The sequence below is a fragment of the Mus caroli genome, unplaced genomic scaffold (assembly GCF_978045245.1).
Source record: "Mus caroli unplaced genomic scaffold, Mus_caroli_1 scaffold_18, whole genome shotgun sequence".
Taxonomy (NCBI): domain Eukaryota; kingdom Metazoa; phylum Chordata; class Mammalia; order Rodentia; family Muridae; genus Mus; species Mus caroli.
The window spans coordinates 28,869,823-28,886,435 of record NW_028227273.1 but is presented as its reverse complement, the minus strand read 5'-3'; the positions used below and the strand labels follow the sequence as shown (position 1 = coordinate 28,886,435).

Here is a 16,613-nt window from a genome sequence, read left to right as displayed (position 1 = left end):
GTGGAAGTAAAGCATTCATTTCATTTCAAAGTAAATCCCAGTACTCTGGAGACAGGCGGGGGGATCTCTTCCACGTAAGCCCAGCCTGTATACACAGCAAGTCCCAGGCCATCCAGCCATGACTACATAGTGAGAACAGCTCAAAAGAAAAATAAAAACACTTTTTCAAAGTAAATTTTTAGGTCACATTTGCAATCTTAACATGTTCCCTAGCCAGAAATTGTTAACTGCTATATACAATGCACAACAGAGTCAATAGGGGAGAAGTGAAAAATTCATTACAGAAAGTGGGGATACACTTTAAAAGGAGACTCCCAGCAAGTCAGAGGAAAAGACAAGCCACTGTTGGAAAACTACATGCAGAGATGGAGATAAAATTACATCTGGGGAGTATATAAAGAGCTTCAGCTGAATTTGAAATGTTCAGCCTTACATTTATTATTCTATTTTCTGTACCATTTAAATGACTTAAGGAGATTTCAATTTTTCTAAATGATTTATTTTTTTAATATGCATTAGTGTTTTGCTTGTACATATGTCTGTGTTGAGAGTGTTGGATCCCCTGGAACTGGAGTTGTAGACATGTGTGTGCTGGGAACTGAACTAGGGTCCTCTGGAAGAGCAAGCAGTCAGTGCTTTTAACTTCTGAGCTATCTCTCCAGCCCTGAGATTTCTTTTTTTTTTTAAATTATTTTGTATTCATTCATTCATTCATTCATTCATTTGGGGCAAGATCTCACTGTATAGCCCTGGCTGATCTAGAACTTACTATGTAGACCAGATTGGACCTGAATTCACAAAGGTCTGTCATCCTCAGCCTTCTGAGTACTAGTATTAAAGGTGTGCACTACCACGTCCAGCTCAAGAGTAATTATTTTTATGTGTGTGGCTGTCTTGCCTGCAAGCATGTGTATGCACCACTTTTGTGGAACAGCCAGAAGAAGGCATCAAGTCTGCAGAACTGCAATTGTACGTGGTGTTAGCAGCCATGTGAGAACCAGGAACTAAAACCAGGTCTTCTGAAAGAACAAGTGCTCTTAACGATCTTTCCAGGCCTAGTTTTCTTTTTGTTTTTTAAACAGACTGTTTAATTGTCTTCTCTCCCATTCTTTACCAAAGCACATCATTATTACAGCCTATCTTTTTTAAACATATCATACTACTTATGAATTATCCTTGTTATATTCTAAATATTGCTCACAGTTTATTCCTTTACAAAACTCAATGGCACAGGGCAGGAGAGATGGCTTAGCAGTTAAGAGCATTGGCTGGTCTTCCAGAGGACCTAGGTTCCTATCACCCACATGGTGGCTCACAACTGTCTGTAACTCCAATTCCAGGGAGACCCTCATTCAGACAGACATGTAGGCAAAACACCAATGTACATAAAATAAAAGGAAATATATTTTTAAAAGTCGTTGTCACTTTAAAAGAATTCTTTAAAAGTAAACACACACCAGACGTGGTGGCACTCGGGAGGCAGAGGCAGGCGGATTTCTGAATTCCAGGCCAGCCTGGTCTACAGAGTGAGTTCCAGGACAGCCAGGGTTACACAGAGAAACCTTGTCTCAAAAAACAAAAAAAAAAAAAAAAAAAAGAAAGAAAGAAAGAAAAAGAAGAAGAAGAAGAAGAAGAAGAAGAAGAAGAAGAAGAAGAAGAAGAAGAAGAAGAAGAAGAAGAAAAAGAAGAAGAAGCAGCAGCAGCAGCAGAAGAAGAAGTAGTAGTAGTAGTAAACATACACTTGGGCCAGCAAGATGTGTCAGTGGGCAAAGAACTTGAGAACTTGGCCTTGAAAGTCTGCACCTGTGTTAGAACCCTAGGGATAAAGATAGGAAAAGTGAGCTGACTTCATAGGCTTCTGTCTTCAGAACTCAACGTGTGTGCGTGTGCGCGCGCATGCACCACATGCACACATACATCATGTATATAATTAAAAACATAAAGTGTATACCTTAGCTTTGATGACAAATGTACTTATAAAAATTAGAAAATGGGAGAGGGTACTCAAAAATCAAATAGACTGTGATACAAGGTAATTTTTACAAAGCAGAGCAGAATCTTTATATAGTTAAGGGATATTTAAGTACAGTACAGATAGGACTATGGAAATCAGTATCAAAAAACTCTAAAAGTAAGGTTGGCAGCTATAGCACAGTTGGTAGAATACTTGCCTAAGCTCTGAGTTCAGTTCCCAGGACTGATTAAGTATACATGTCTAGAATTCCAGCCTATAGCAGGTAGATACAGGTGGGTCAGAAGGTCAAGAGCATCCTTAAGGCCAGTTAAAAGTACATCTTAGAGTCACCACAGGGACAGAGGTAAACATGGTAATCCTGACCTTCAGAAGGCAGGGAATTACTGCAAATTCAATGTCAGTCTGACCCACACAGTGGAGTTCCAGGCCAGCTAGGGTTATATAAAAACATACCACCACCCCTAGGTCTAAGTCTGAATGAATCTAGACCAACATACAACAGACATACTGCCATATTACAGAATCAACTGGTAAAGAAAACATATTAAATATAATTGTTTGTTTGTTTGTTTGTTTTCAAGACAGGGTTTCTCTTATTGCCCTGGCTGTCCTGGAACTCACTTTGTAGACCAGGCTGGCCTTGAACTCAGAAATCCGCCTGCCTCTGCCTCCCAAGTGCCAGGATTAAAGGCACGCGCCACCACTGCCTGGTTTTTGTTTTTTTGTTTTTGTTTTTCAAGAAGTATAATTGTTTTATTATGTATTACTGTATATGTATAATTTTATTCTGTAATAAAGAAGACTGAAATTATGTCCATCATAGAAAATTGAAAAGCAGGCTGGCGATATGGCTCAGCGGTTAAGAGCACTGACTGCTCTTCTGAAGGTCCAGAGTTCAAATCCCAGCAACCACATGGTGGCTCACAACCATTCATGGTGAGATCTGATGCCCTCTTCTGGTGTATCTGAAGACAATTACAGTGTACTTACATATAATAATAAAGAAATTTAAAAAAAAATCCTTGTGGCTAGGTCTCAAATCTAAACCACCTAAGTCAGATGAACCAATGGGACTTGAGCACCAGTTTAAAAAAAAAAAAAAAGAAAATTGAAAGGAACTAGAGATCATTATGTCAAACAAAGCCAAATTCAGAGAGAAACACGGCATGGTTTCCTTTATATGTGGAAACTGGACTTAAACTATAAAAGGCATGAAGGTGTCAGTAGAACATTTAGGGAAAGGAACCAGGAGGAGGGGAAAGGTCAACAGAGAACTTAGGGGTGAGTACAAGAAGATCATATGGCGTGCATGTATGGAAATGTTATATCCCATCATTCTCTGAGTTACTTCCCCAAGGAGACAACGCTTTTAACAGTCCAAAGAGTGGGGCTGAGAAGATGGCTCAGTCGGTAAGTAGCTCCTGTGTGAGCGTGAGGCTGGAGTTCAGATCCTCAGTACCACAGAAAAGCTAAGCACAGGTGACAGTGCAGACAACCTTCTGGAATAAACACTCCAGCACTAACGAAAGGTTCTTGAAAGGCCTCAGTCTACCAGTGACATCTCTCTTCCAGTCTCACTGGTGCTGTAATGCTTACTCCAGAAAGATGCCCACAGCATTTCTGGAAACCCCAGCAAGATATCTTCCCCACAACCCTAGTTTGTTGAGAGTGGCTGCTGCTCTCTGCTCTCAGCCCACTGACGATCTCTGGGCCTCACAAGGACATGCTGTCAACATGCTAAGAGGATTTTGAGACCCAGGACCTGAACCTAGGCTAGAAGAGACTGACGTCCAGACCAAGTAAAAACTGCTGGAGAGATAGGAAGAAAAAACCTACATCCACCTCACTAGGTTAGATGCATATAAAATCCCCCAAGGTCCTAGTTAGAGAATTAATTCTTCTGGTCATAAGCTCTGCCCCGTCCTGATGTGAGAGCTTCACAGTCCTTCCTGCAAAGACCATTAAGCCTGAAGACACCAAGGAAGTACCCCTTAGCTTCCTCAGAGGGAGGTCCACAATGTTCCCTCCCTATGAACTCCAACTTCCAGCATCACACAGTATCAAAGGTCCAAGAGCACCTGATCCCATCCCTCCAATGGTATCTGAGCCAGAACTGAAGGAGATGGCAGGCCTTCTCCTCATGCAAGACGGTAGATATGCTATCACACCGCATACTTCCCTCAAGAGTCAGGAAAGCTCCTCCATGACTGCAGACAAATGAGATATAAATGAGTATAAATGAGATTCTCTCCTCACAGAACCAGGCTGTGAGGACCTGGTGCTTCCCAATCAGACACAGAACCTTTTACTGAGGAGAGCTGAAGCTTCAACAGGGGAAATAGCTCCTTACATCAAGAGATTCAAAGAAGCAATACATCTAGAAAGGGGACTGATTACCTCTGGGATCAAAGAATTTAAAACTAAAGATCAAATCCTCCAGTTCCTAGAAGCCGTCTGATCCCCGGCTGTGGCAGCGCTGCACTGCCAGACTCAGACAAAGTTGAGGTCAAGTGAGTTGGGGAAGCCGCCCAGGCTGCCCTCTGTGAAGACACAGTCTCCTCTACTACTCCCATCCGGAAGGGATGCTTACACTCAGGTGCTCCTAAATCCCCTCATCTAAGCCAGGAAATGAGAAAAGAAAAACTGATGAAGGAAAGAGCTGCTAAGTCAGGTCTGCCAATCACTTTAGACAGGAGCATAACTCCAGAGGTGACAGCTCCCAGCCCAGGCTAGCAAGCTCCTGAAGCCACCCATCTAGAAAAGCTGCCATACAAGATGGTGGTTCTGAGGCTGTCAAATATCAGTACCCAACCCACACACGGTCCTACCCCAATCATCAAGCTGGGTTGTAACAGTGACTGGAACCTTCAGAATAGCACTGGCCACCTCTGCAAAAACAGACCTCCTAGGCCAGAAAGTCTGCTGCTTGTACTGTTTAGGATGCAATGCATACCCTATAAATGCAGTTGTTCTCTGCACCACTCCCCAAGGGCTCAGAGGACCTCAGAGAGTACACAGTGGTTCTTCAAAGACTTGGCTGACACTATACCAAAAACTTGACCAATCACTTCACTCTCTCAGCTCCTAAAGTTGCAGGTGTCAAGCCTAGGACACACCACACCCACACCAGGGCTGCTATGAGCCCCAGGAAAGAGTCAGCCATGAGAGACCCAGACCCAGACTAGCCTCTGAAACTGACCATCTCAAAATGACCTCTGAAAGGGAACAACAGCTCAGCTCCTACACTGCCTCCTGATGTCTTCCCTTTTGTGTGGATGTACATCGGAGCCAGTGTCCTGTCACATAAATTAGTCTGGAGAGCAGCCGTGTCCCAGGGCAACTCGATATAACTAACTGCTCCAGAGGGGTTCTGCCTTCTCTCCTTCAGAAGATACTACTTGGGAACAGGCCAGCCTCAGAGCGCCCTCAAAGTTTATCCTTCTGTGATGGAACTGCCCATGCCACAGCTAGTGACAGTCTGCGGATGAATGGCCAGAGGACAGACAAACCAACCAACAAACAAATGATTGTAGGGAATCGTAGTAGTCTTAAATATTGGTCATGTGTGACCTTTGCCTCAAAAGGGGCCTGGAAGGGAGTCCCCACAAAGGGATAAGGAGTTAAGGCTGTAATGGGCCTTAAAGGAAAAGACCTGAGAGGAATAGTGTGGAGACTGACCATTAGAGATGCCTTTCATGTGAGAAAGCCATGTCTCAAAATGCTAGCGACAGTAAAAGACTGCCACAGGCTCCTTACCTAGGTCGAGACTGCTGGGTATGCACACATGCAAGCAAGCCAGGTTACTTACATTGGACTGGGAATGAACACCAACACAAAGGGGCATGCTCAACTGGGCACCTGTTCAGGTCATAGGAGAAGCCCAATGTATAAAAAATAAAAGGGGCTGTACCAGACTAGCTAAGAGAGCAGTAACTCCCAATGGCACACAATTCACTCCAAGGATATTTATTTACACCTGTACTCAGGAGACAGACAGACAGACAGACACACAGACACACACACACACACACACAGAGAGAGAGAGAGAGAGAGGCTTTGAGAGAGAGAGAGAAAGGCTTTAAATACTGTTTGTACGAAATCAGTCAGGAATGGTACAAGAAAATGCCAAAAAGCTGTTAGAAAGGATTATGGCTAAAGGTACAAAGGAGAGTGGGGGTACAATACAGATAGTATGCATGGAGTGCCGACCCGTTTCTTCAAGCACACTTAGGAGCTGTTATGAAGGTGAAAGGAGGGGATGAAGTAGACTAAGGCTTAAAAACCGACTGCCAGAGACTTACTTAGTGACTGACTCACAGCACTGCCTGTATTGCTGAGTTGTCGAGCAGGACTTCACTTGCTGCCTGGGACAGAATGACCCGGACGGATGGAGAAAAGCTAAATCCATTGCTTATTGCCCTTAACAATCTGCTGACTGCCACACATGCTTCTGTAAAACCTCCTTGCTTGCTTGCCTGCCTGCCTGCCACACCTTGTGGTTTTACAGTATAAATTGGAAATCCAAACTGGACCCGGGACCAAGTCCTGACTTTGGTCCACTGGTGACATCTCCTCTTTTCCACTCTCATGGGTGTCTGAGTGCTTATTCCAGAAAGATTCCAACAGTGCTACATGCTGGCAATACAAGCATTGAAAGGTGGTAGCCTGCCAGTCAGTCTAGACAGCAGAGAAGCTCCAGCTTCAACAAGAGAAACACCCAAGTCCACCTTTTATTCTTCTCTGGCTTACACACACACACACACACACACACACACAGACACACACAGACACAGGTACACAACAAAGCAGAGTTGAGAATGTGGCTCAGAAGCAAGGTACTTGCCTAGCACGCATGAGACTCTCTGTTCCATCTTCAGCACCATAAATAAATAGTGAGGCAGGGGAGATGCGATCAAAATACATCGTATACATTTATGAAACTGCAAAAATAGCTTTAAAATATTAAAAAACATAAATTAAAAATCCCAACAGTTATGATAATCACTGTTGCCCAGTACACGCCAGTGATCAGGTAAATGGTTTTTTCCTTTTACTGGCTGGTTTTGCCTGTCAACTTGACACAAGCTGGAGCTATCACGGAGAAAGGAGCCTCCCTTGAGGAAATGCCTCCATGAGACCCAGCTGTCAGGCATTTTCTCAATTAGTGATCAAGTAGGGAGGACCTAGCCCATTGTGGGTGGTGCTATCCCTGGGCTGGTAGTCCTGGGTTCTATAAGAAAGCAGGCTGAACAAGCCAGGGGAAGCAAGCCAGTAAGAAACATCCCTCCATGGCCTCTGCATCAGTTCCTGCCTCCAGGTTCCTGCCCTGTGAGAGTTCCTGTCCTGACTTTCTTTGGTGCTGAACAGCAATGTGGAAATGTAAGCTGAATAAACCCTTTTCTCCCCAACTTGTTTCCTGGTCATGATGTTTGTGCAGGAATAGAAACCCTAAGAAAAAAGGGATACTATCAATAGACCTAGAAGCACAATGCTAAAGGAAACAGTAAGCCCTGGGCAGTGGGGACACATGCCTTTAAAACCATCACTCAGATGGCAGAGCCAGGCTAATCTCGAAGTTCAGGGGCAGTCTGATCTACAGAGTGAGTTCCAGTCAAGAGTTATACAGAAAAACTTTGTCTCAAAAAACAAACAAAGCAAACCAAACCAAATATACAAAATGCTAGAGCAGCAGCTCAGCATAATGGCTCACACCTGAAATGTCACAGCCTGGGAGCATGAATAGTGTCATAAATTTGGGCCAACTTGGGCTACACAGTAAGTACCTTTATCTAAGCTACACAGCAACAACCAACAACAACAACCAGAGTTATCACCCTGATAACTAGAAGTGGAGTGATATGATATAGTTTACAGTTTCTTCTGGGGCTTTTAAATGGGCTGTAAATGTCATGATTCTAAAGAAAAATGGTTTGTAAAATAAAAGATGTGGAAATCTAATAACAAAATTGCATGAAAGGGTTAAAAGACAGCTAACCTATTTCTTTTAACAGTAGCCCAAGTCAACTCAGTAATGTAAAAATTCTAATATACATAGTATAATAGTATTTGTTTAAATTTTAACTCCTAAAAGTTTGAATAACGAAGAACAAAGAGAAAAATGTCCAAAGGATATACAGGGCTAATTCACAAATATAAATGCTCCCTAAATCCAAATTCATTTAGCTAGAGTCAAATACCTTCTACAACACAGACTAAAGCCTTACAATGTACAGTGAGGGCCTTCGGGGTAAGGAGTAAGGCAGCTGCTGCCAGGCCTGAGGGCCTGAGGGAAATGCCCACAACGCCCATGAACTGACCCCTAGGAGTTGTTCTCTGACCACCACATGGGGACCATGGAGAAAATAAAAAAATAAATATTTTAAAAAGTAGAGTGTGGTGACATAGTAAATGTAGCATGTGGTCCCTATATAAGCCTGTGTTTATTCTGAATAGCGATCTGGAGAGCACAGAGGCACGGGCAAGAGGCAGAAAGAGTTTCTTCATGATGAAGGTCAGGATGAGTAAGTCACAGGCCACCAAACAACCCTGTGTTTACCCTGCATAACAAGAACACAAACAGTAAAATGCTACTTTCTGTCCTGTCCAAGTGAAGCTTAAACAGCATAGTCTTTCATGTGTGGTATCTTTTAGAAATCCTGGAAGATGGGGAGAATTTCCGAAAATTGACAAATCGCTACTAATGATCACCGCAGTTATTAGTGCTTCTTTCTTTTCTATTCTTCTAGGCTTGTTCATAATTCTCATTTGGAAGTAAATTTCAAGGCAGCCTAGGCTTACCCCAGTAAGTTTATCCTAGATTCGTCCATGGTCCTGTGAGGTCAGCTGACAAATCTTGCCTCATATAGGTGTGAAATTAAAAAAAAAAAAAAAAAAAAGCAAACCTTATAAACTTCAAACCACTATAACTTTTTTATTTTTATTTTTTATTTTTATCTTTTGGTTTGGGAGAGGTGACAGTATCTCACTATGTAGACTTGGCTAGTGTGGAGCTTACTAGTTAACTAGGCTGACCTCAAACTGCCTGTGTGTGCCTGCCAACAAACCACTGTAACTTTTAAGGCATCCTCTCTTCTTTTCTTCTCTTTTCTCTTTTCTTTTCTTTTTAAGTCTTGGATCGGTACAGCTATTCTAGGCAGGAAAGAGACCAACCACATATGGCATACACTTGTTTCAATAAAGTAGTTAGGCAAAGAATTTACTGCTAGTATTTGTGAAAACTGTTCTAATTGTAGCCCAAATACATACTGATAACCAGAAAGGCAAACTACTACATATTTTTAATCAATTTATAAATCAATGAACAACTGTTAGTGGGTTCAGCTATGGAAAAAAATGTTAAGAGTGTGTGTGTGTGTGTGTGTGTGTGTGAGAGAGAGAGAGAGAGAGAGAGAGTTGGGGTAGGGGGTGGGGAATGAACTGACTACCTGGAGCTTAAATTACAGGTGGTTGTAACCCACTTGATGTGGATGTTGAGAATGGAATTCAGGTCCTCTGGACAAACTGGAAGTGCTCTTTAACCCCTGAGCCATCTCTTTAGCAGTCCCACACAAAATAACTTTTATATTTTAAGAATTTTGAAAAACACTACACTAAATATTTTAAAAATATATATTTTAAAAATCTACATATGTGCATGGAGGTCAGAGGACCACTTTGGAGAGCCAGTTCTCTCCGTCCGCCACATGGTACCACAGAGCCAACTAAAGACCTCACACTTGGTGGCAAGTCCTCATCTTGGGCTGGAAATGCAGCTCATAGATAACAGTGCATGACAAAAGATCATACAGGCAGACATGGTCTAGTGTGTCTCTGACCAGGGCCCTGAGATCTGTCTCCAGAATTAACAGTCATGGGGGACATGGAGAACAACCCACACATGTATCTCACAAAAACAAAACAAAACAAAACAAAACAAAACCCCTACTGGCTTATTCCAATATTCTTATATAATACTTATTTTCATTTTCCTTTCTGGCCACCCAGCTGGTGGAACAGCTGGCCCTCAAGCATTTTTCATGAAATCCAAAATTTAATAAATACTACCTTAAAGCTCTTCAAAACCAGCTAACCGTTCTTAACTAAAGAGAGACAACGGAGAAATGGCTAAGATATACGTGGGGAAACTGCTACTACTTAGCTTGTAAATCCCTAAATCTCATGGTTATTCATAGCCTCAGTTTAATTTGCCATCTTAGAATAGGATTTGTCTTTAGACTAATGAAAATTACGTGAAATGTTGCACTGAAACCTTGAACAAAGACTCCCATAAAGCACTCAGTAAATGTTTTACCCGTGCATTTTGGGAGGAGGGAAAGCCGGGTTCAAGAAAGGGTTGTGTGTGTGTGTGTGTGTGTGTGTGTGTGTAGCCCAGACTGTCCTAGAAACTCACTCTAAAGACCAGGTTAGCCTATAATTTAGAGATCCACCAGCTTCTGCCTCTTGAGTGTTGTGATTAAAGACATGAGCCACCACCACCTGGTTGATTATCAATATTTTTTATGTTCAAGGTGACACGTGCTCTGATAATCTAGGCAACACTATAAAATCAATTTATTATTTTTCAATATCAAATGAAAACACTAAATTAAACTTTACCTAAAAAAACATACAACAATACTAGAGAGGTAGAGACAGATGGATCTCTGTGAGTTCAAGGCCTGCCTGATCTGCACAGTGAGTTCCAGGTCAGCCAAGGCTATATAAGATAACTCTCTCTCGTTTTTTTTGTTTTTCTTTTTTAAATTTATTTTATTTATATGCGTACACTATTGCTGTCTTCAGACACAGCAGAAGAGAGCATCAGTTCCAATTACAGATAGTTGTGAGCCACCATGTGGTTGCTGGGATTTGAACTCAGGACCTCTGGAAGAATAGTCAGTGCTCTTAACCGCTGAGCCATCTCTCCAGAAGATAACTCTCTCTCAAAAGAGAAGAGAAAATAGAGAAGAAAAGAAGATAAAAGAAAAGAAAAGGAGGAGAAAAGACATGACAGATAGACAAATATAAATTTAAGACATATCTGTTTATTTATGCAGAGTCTCACTCTAACCCAGGTCTGACATTTAATTCAAGCTGTGGATAGGCTGGCTTAGAATTTGGGGTCATCCTTCTATCTCAGCCTCCTTAATGCTGGTGTTAAAGGTATAAGCCACCACAGCACTTCTGTGTTATTTTAGAACCACTAGATGACCAAAAATATGAACTATCCAAAACTGAGTTTATAAAGGAAATTTATTTCCTTCTACTGCATGTCTAAAAATCAGTGAGAGACAAATTACCATCACTACTATGATACTTTCACTATTGCTTTTAAAAGCCATTGTCTGCAAAGGAAACAAATTATGCATGCATGAGCATATAACAAGAATGTTTTCAAATGCTGTGTGGAGCAACTTTATATTCTCCAGGAGAAATCGGAGGGCTAGAGCAATATTTAGAGTGTTCATAAGCAGCTTTACTAAGATTAGAGCTAAGTGGGGATCGGGAAAAACTGTATCTACAAGGAATTATAATCCCCAAAATAGCAGGTGTAGAAAATAATAAGGCCAGGGCCAAGGAAAAACCTAGGGACTGAAACATCTTGCCACACCTCAAGGACTACACTTTCTTTAAAAGCAGCAGCATCACACTTATCTGTAAGGCTCCCAGTGTACAGCGTTCTTTCTATAGTGCTCTCATTTTAAGTCATACAAGAAAATCATTATCATTATTGGTGATGGTGGTGATGGCACTGGACAGGCCTCACACATGGGAAGTGGGCAGTCTACAGCCCCAGGAGATGATTCTTTTTAGATAAAGAATGCAAGGTTCTGAATGTTACATGATTTGTCAAAACAAGAACAAAACCAGAAAGTAATGAAGAACTTAAATCCAGACTTTCTCAGTTCTAGTTCCAGGTCTTCTTCCTTCTGATTCACACAACTACTCCCAAATCAAGAACAAACGGAGCATCGCACAGTAAGAAGCTGCTAGACAAATCAGCAAGGCAGACAACTCTCAGTCACGGCCAAGTTTTACCTTTTCATCTGAAAAGAGAGCCACGTGGACCACAAAGTGTGAGGCTGCGTCTACGGCTAACTCTCCAGATGTGCCCTGTACATGACACAAGCTGCTAACAAATATGTCTTGTTAGCAACAATGCTGGAGCAGCCTCCTGCAAACGTAAAGGAAGCGCTACCCAAATGATGCTCCTCCAATAACCTTACCTGTGCTGGAAGTGCTTTACTCATGACTCATCTCACTAACCATTCTCTCTTCAGACTGAAATTCATGGTATTAACGAAAACCAGAAGTAGTCCAGCAGGCCGGTAATCTGAGCTTCTTGGGAGGCTGAGACAGGAAGGATGGAAAGTGTGTGTGTCTACTCAATTTAGCAAGACCCATTCTGGAAACACTAAAAGGGCATGGGTGTTGGTTTTGTTCCCAGCACCCACATCAGGTGGCTCAGAAGCACCTGTAACTCCAGCTCTGGGGATCAATACCTCTATCCTCTGCAGACACCCTGCACTCCTGTACACACCCACACAGACACATAATTAAAAATAAGCCTTTAAGGGGCTCAAGAGATGGCTCAGCAGTTAAGAGCACTGGCTGGTATTACAGAAGAGTCAGGCTCTATTCCCAGCACCCACACGACAACTCACAACTGTCTGTAATTGCAGTTCCAGGGCTTCAGAAACCCTCACACAGGCTATGTGCAGGCAAGACACCAAGGAACATAGAATAAAAAATAAATTATGTATTTTTAAAAAAAACCTTTAAAATGGGGGTTTGGGGACTGGGGATATAATTCAGTGGCTTGCTTGCCATAATAACAAAACAACAACAAAAAAATAGGTATAGTACACAAGGGAATTCTTTCAAGTTCAAGGGCATTCTGAACTATACTATGAATTTGAAGCTGATCTGGGAGAGACCCTGCCTCAAAAAAATTAATAAAAATTAACTATGAATAAGCTAAAGGAAAACCTCAGTTAAAAAAATAATAATCCTTTTCAAATACCACAACTGACTAGCATCTCTGCAGCCAAAAACTATCAAGAAACTGAGAAACTATCAAGCACATTTCCAGTAACTTCTATGGAGGAAGAAGGCATTAAGATAGTGACTTTTTTTTTTGAAAGTTGGATGTATCTCAGGCTGGCCTAGAACCCACCATGTAGCATAAACTATTTTGCGTGTAGTGGTGGGTGTTTGTGTATACACATGCACACAGATGCATGTGTGTGATATATGTTAGGCCACTGTCAACGTCTTCTTTGATTGCTTTCCACGTTATTTTTTGAGACAGGATCTTTCACTTAACCTGGAGCCCGACAATTTGGCTAGACTGGCTGGCCAGCAAGCCCCAGAGATTCTCCTTGCCTCTGTGCAAGGAGCTCAGCTCCCAGCTCCCAGCTTTTACACAGATGCTGGGCATCTAAACTAACGTTTTCATGCTTTTAAGCTTGAGCGACTGCCATCTCTCTAACCCAACCTTGAATTGATCCTCCTACTTCCACTTCCTGAGTGCTGGGTTTACAGACACTACACGTGTGAACTATCAAGCCTGGTCCATGCAATGTCCGGGATGAAATTCAGGGTTTCCGCCCAAGTTACACTTCCACAACACTGTCATCTGGATAAAAAGCAGCTTCATTCCCCACATATTCCAACTGTCACCACATAAAGTCCAACCATTGGGTTTTCTTTTTTCTGGATATTAAAGAGCCAATACCGAAACTACAGAACATCTTCAGCACCCGAGTTCTTTCAGTGTTGCTCTGTTAACTCTTTTTCCAATACACATCATAGGGTGCCCACCCAGACATCACCACTGTCTCAGAGGCCCTTAGTCCATACATTATGTTAACACACAAACTGTAACAAATTGAGAACAGCTTCCAACTTTTAATTCTAATATTCCTTCCAGAAATACACTTAAACCCCTGGTTTCATTTCCAGAGAACTTTGCCAGTCTCTAAAACAGAACACATACGTTGAACAACTAGGTTTGTCCTGGGCCAAGCTGTCTTGGAGAGCGTTAGAAATTCGATTAGTACTTCTATCGACTATAACAGATTCTTAGGTAGTAAAGCCTTTCTCTCTGCATCTATAAACCCAGGGCGAAGCATTACATGCTTTCATACATTTTTGCTTTCATACATTTTTTGCTTTTAATCCAAATGAAAGCGCTCTCAGGAGGTTAACTGAAGGAGGTCAAGATGGCTCAGCGCATAGAGGTGCAAACCACCAAGCCTAAGTGCCTGCCTGGAGCCCACACAGTGAAAGGCGAGAACCCCAACTCCTAAGAAGTTGTCATCTGCCCTCCACATTCACCATGTAAACAAAATGTATTAAAATATTAAATGTCAAACTGAAACGTTTTTAAGGGAACTACAACAATGTCTTCATTGTCACATTGGTGATTCTAACTAATTTTTGCTTTTAAACCATTTGGCATCAAGAGAGCACATTTTGGCAGTTCTAAGTTAATCTCCAGGAAAGCCTTTGTGTAACGCTTGAAGAAAATGAAAAAAAGATCAGTAAGCAAGATTTTTAAAGGCCTACTTGGGCATATGTTTTTAATGAACAGATGACTTACTGTGATAGTTCATCTTTCTTTATAATTGACTCAGGCCATTTTAAAATAAGAAGAAACACATGGCTGAGAATGCAGGTTCGTCTCAACCACAGAATTAACGATAATCCCTGAGCGTCACTGATCGCCGGATTTGCAACATACTTCGCCCCAGTTCAAGGGGTGTCCAGCGGAAATTACAGTCCCTACAACCACACTGCTTCAAATGTTTCCGATGTACTCAACTAGTGCAATACTGTTCGTTTCCATCCTCAACTATTCTCGCTGTAATTATTAAAACAGCTGTCAGCTGGGCTTCGGTGACCTCTTTGTACAGCGTTTTTATTCAACGCCTGGATCCTGAAGGATGCGTCATCCCCATATTACTCTCCAAAAACCAGATCTAAGATTCCAATACGCTCTAAGGGTCTCTGAACATCATTCCAATCGGAACTGGCACAAACTAGACCTGATCGCTCAACGCGGCAAGGGCAGGTCGCACTGGCATTTAGGACAGAACTGGCTCCGGCGAGCCGCAGCTCTTTCGCTTTCACGCACCTCTCCCGGGACCATCGCGCCTCCTACGCCCCGGCCCGCACCGAGTCTCCGACAACCGCGCACGCAGCGCCGCTGGCACCGGGAGCGCGCGGCGGCACGGCGCGCCCCCGCGATGCCGTCCGTCCCGGTGCGCTGGCGGCGCCCTCCCGGCCGCGCCATGTTCCGGTAAGCGGCGGCCAAGGCGCTCGCGCTAGCCGCCGCCCGAGCGTCGCCCAGCGGCGGCCCCACCTGCGCCGCGACCCGTCAGGATGCCGGGCGGGGCGGCCACCAACGGCCTGTCACGGTCCGGCCGGCCGCGCCGCGGGCTGGGCTGGGCCGAGTGGCGCGTGGCACACGGCTGGGCGCGGCTGGCAGAGGCGCAACCCCCCTACCTGGCTCCGGGGAGGAGACGGGGCACCGGACTGAGGGCTGAGGGTCTCCTCCCTGGTACCCGGGACAGACTCGAAACCGCGCCCTCCTTCCTCCCCTCTGGTCGCCACGCCCCCCTGGCCCGCACAGACCCGAGGCTCGGCGGGCGCAGAAGGGTTCACCCCTTGAACGAGGACCTCCGGGTGGCCGCCACTGCCGGTGTCTCCGTCGCCGCTGCAACAGCCCCTGACGCCGCCGGGGCCAGGCTTAAAAACATCTCCGGTCTTGGTCGGTCTCTCACCACAGCCTCCTTGCTCCTGGACAGCGTTCTCCGCGATTGGCTGCGGCGCGAGCACGTGACCCGGACGGACACGTGACTCCTGCAGGCACGGGACGGGCGGCGTGACCGCCGTGCCCCGCCCCCGACGCGCCCGTCCCTGGGCTCCCCGGAGGAGCGGAGCGCGCGGCGGCGGGTGGCGTTCTTGAGGCGCGGAGCGGAGCGGGGCGGAGGGGGCCGGAAGTCCTGGAGCCGCGTGGGAGTCGGAGCAGCCCTCGAGCCGTCGGCCGGGGCGCTCCTCACGCGCAGCCACCACCACCGGAGATGTGCAAAAGGCGGCATAGGTGCTGGCGCCCGGCGGAGGAAACGCACATATTTTTGCAGGGTTTGAGTTGGGACGGCAAGACCAGCCGGAAACCGGGAGGGTTTTGTTAGCGGTGGTCGTGCGGGCGGGAGGGAGGGCACCGCAGCACTGTGGGGCAGGTCCGGGTTGCGTGTCTGTGAGCCGCTTCGTGCGGCGCGGGCCGAGGGATGTCCCAGCCAGACGCACCCTGTCCCCAAAGCACGGCTCTAAGCACTGGTTGCAAAGAACGCATCGTTAAGCTCAGTTCTAGCCTTGAGATCCTGTGACCTTTCTGAGCAGAAATTTCACTATATTTGTTCGTGTGGTACTAAGTCTCATAGGGCGTGTGAGGAAATTTTACCATCGCAGCAGCTTGTCCTCAGACTTCCTTCTGAATACTTTAATCTACAGTGGTTAGCCTGCAACCGTTGTGCTTTAACCACCCTAAGAAGTTACATACTCCACAGGAAACCATCTTCTCCCTCGTCGTTAACTGTGGCCTCCTTCAGTATCCGTTAGTACCGTAGTGAGT

The 16,613-nt window shown here is 44.4% G+C and overlaps 1 protein-coding gene across 4 annotated transcripts in view; it reads right to left on the bottom strand.

Annotated features, from left to right (window-relative positions):
• Ankrd12 (ankyrin repeat domain 12) overlaps window positions 1-15,756 on the bottom strand; it is a 103,978-nt gene extending 88,222 nt beyond the window's left edge. For 3 of the 4 annotated variants that reach the window (XM_021185702.3, XM_085832765.1, XM_021185699.3), the window contains exon 1: window positions 15,614-15,756. The gene's annotated coding sequence lies outside the window, so the exon portion shown is untranslated. Of the gene's footprint in view, window positions 1-15,113; window positions 15,242-15,613 lie in introns of those variants that run through there. The other variant, XM_029471306.2, reaches the window with a different exon arrangement.
• Window positions 15,757-16,613: the final 857 nt, after the last annotated feature.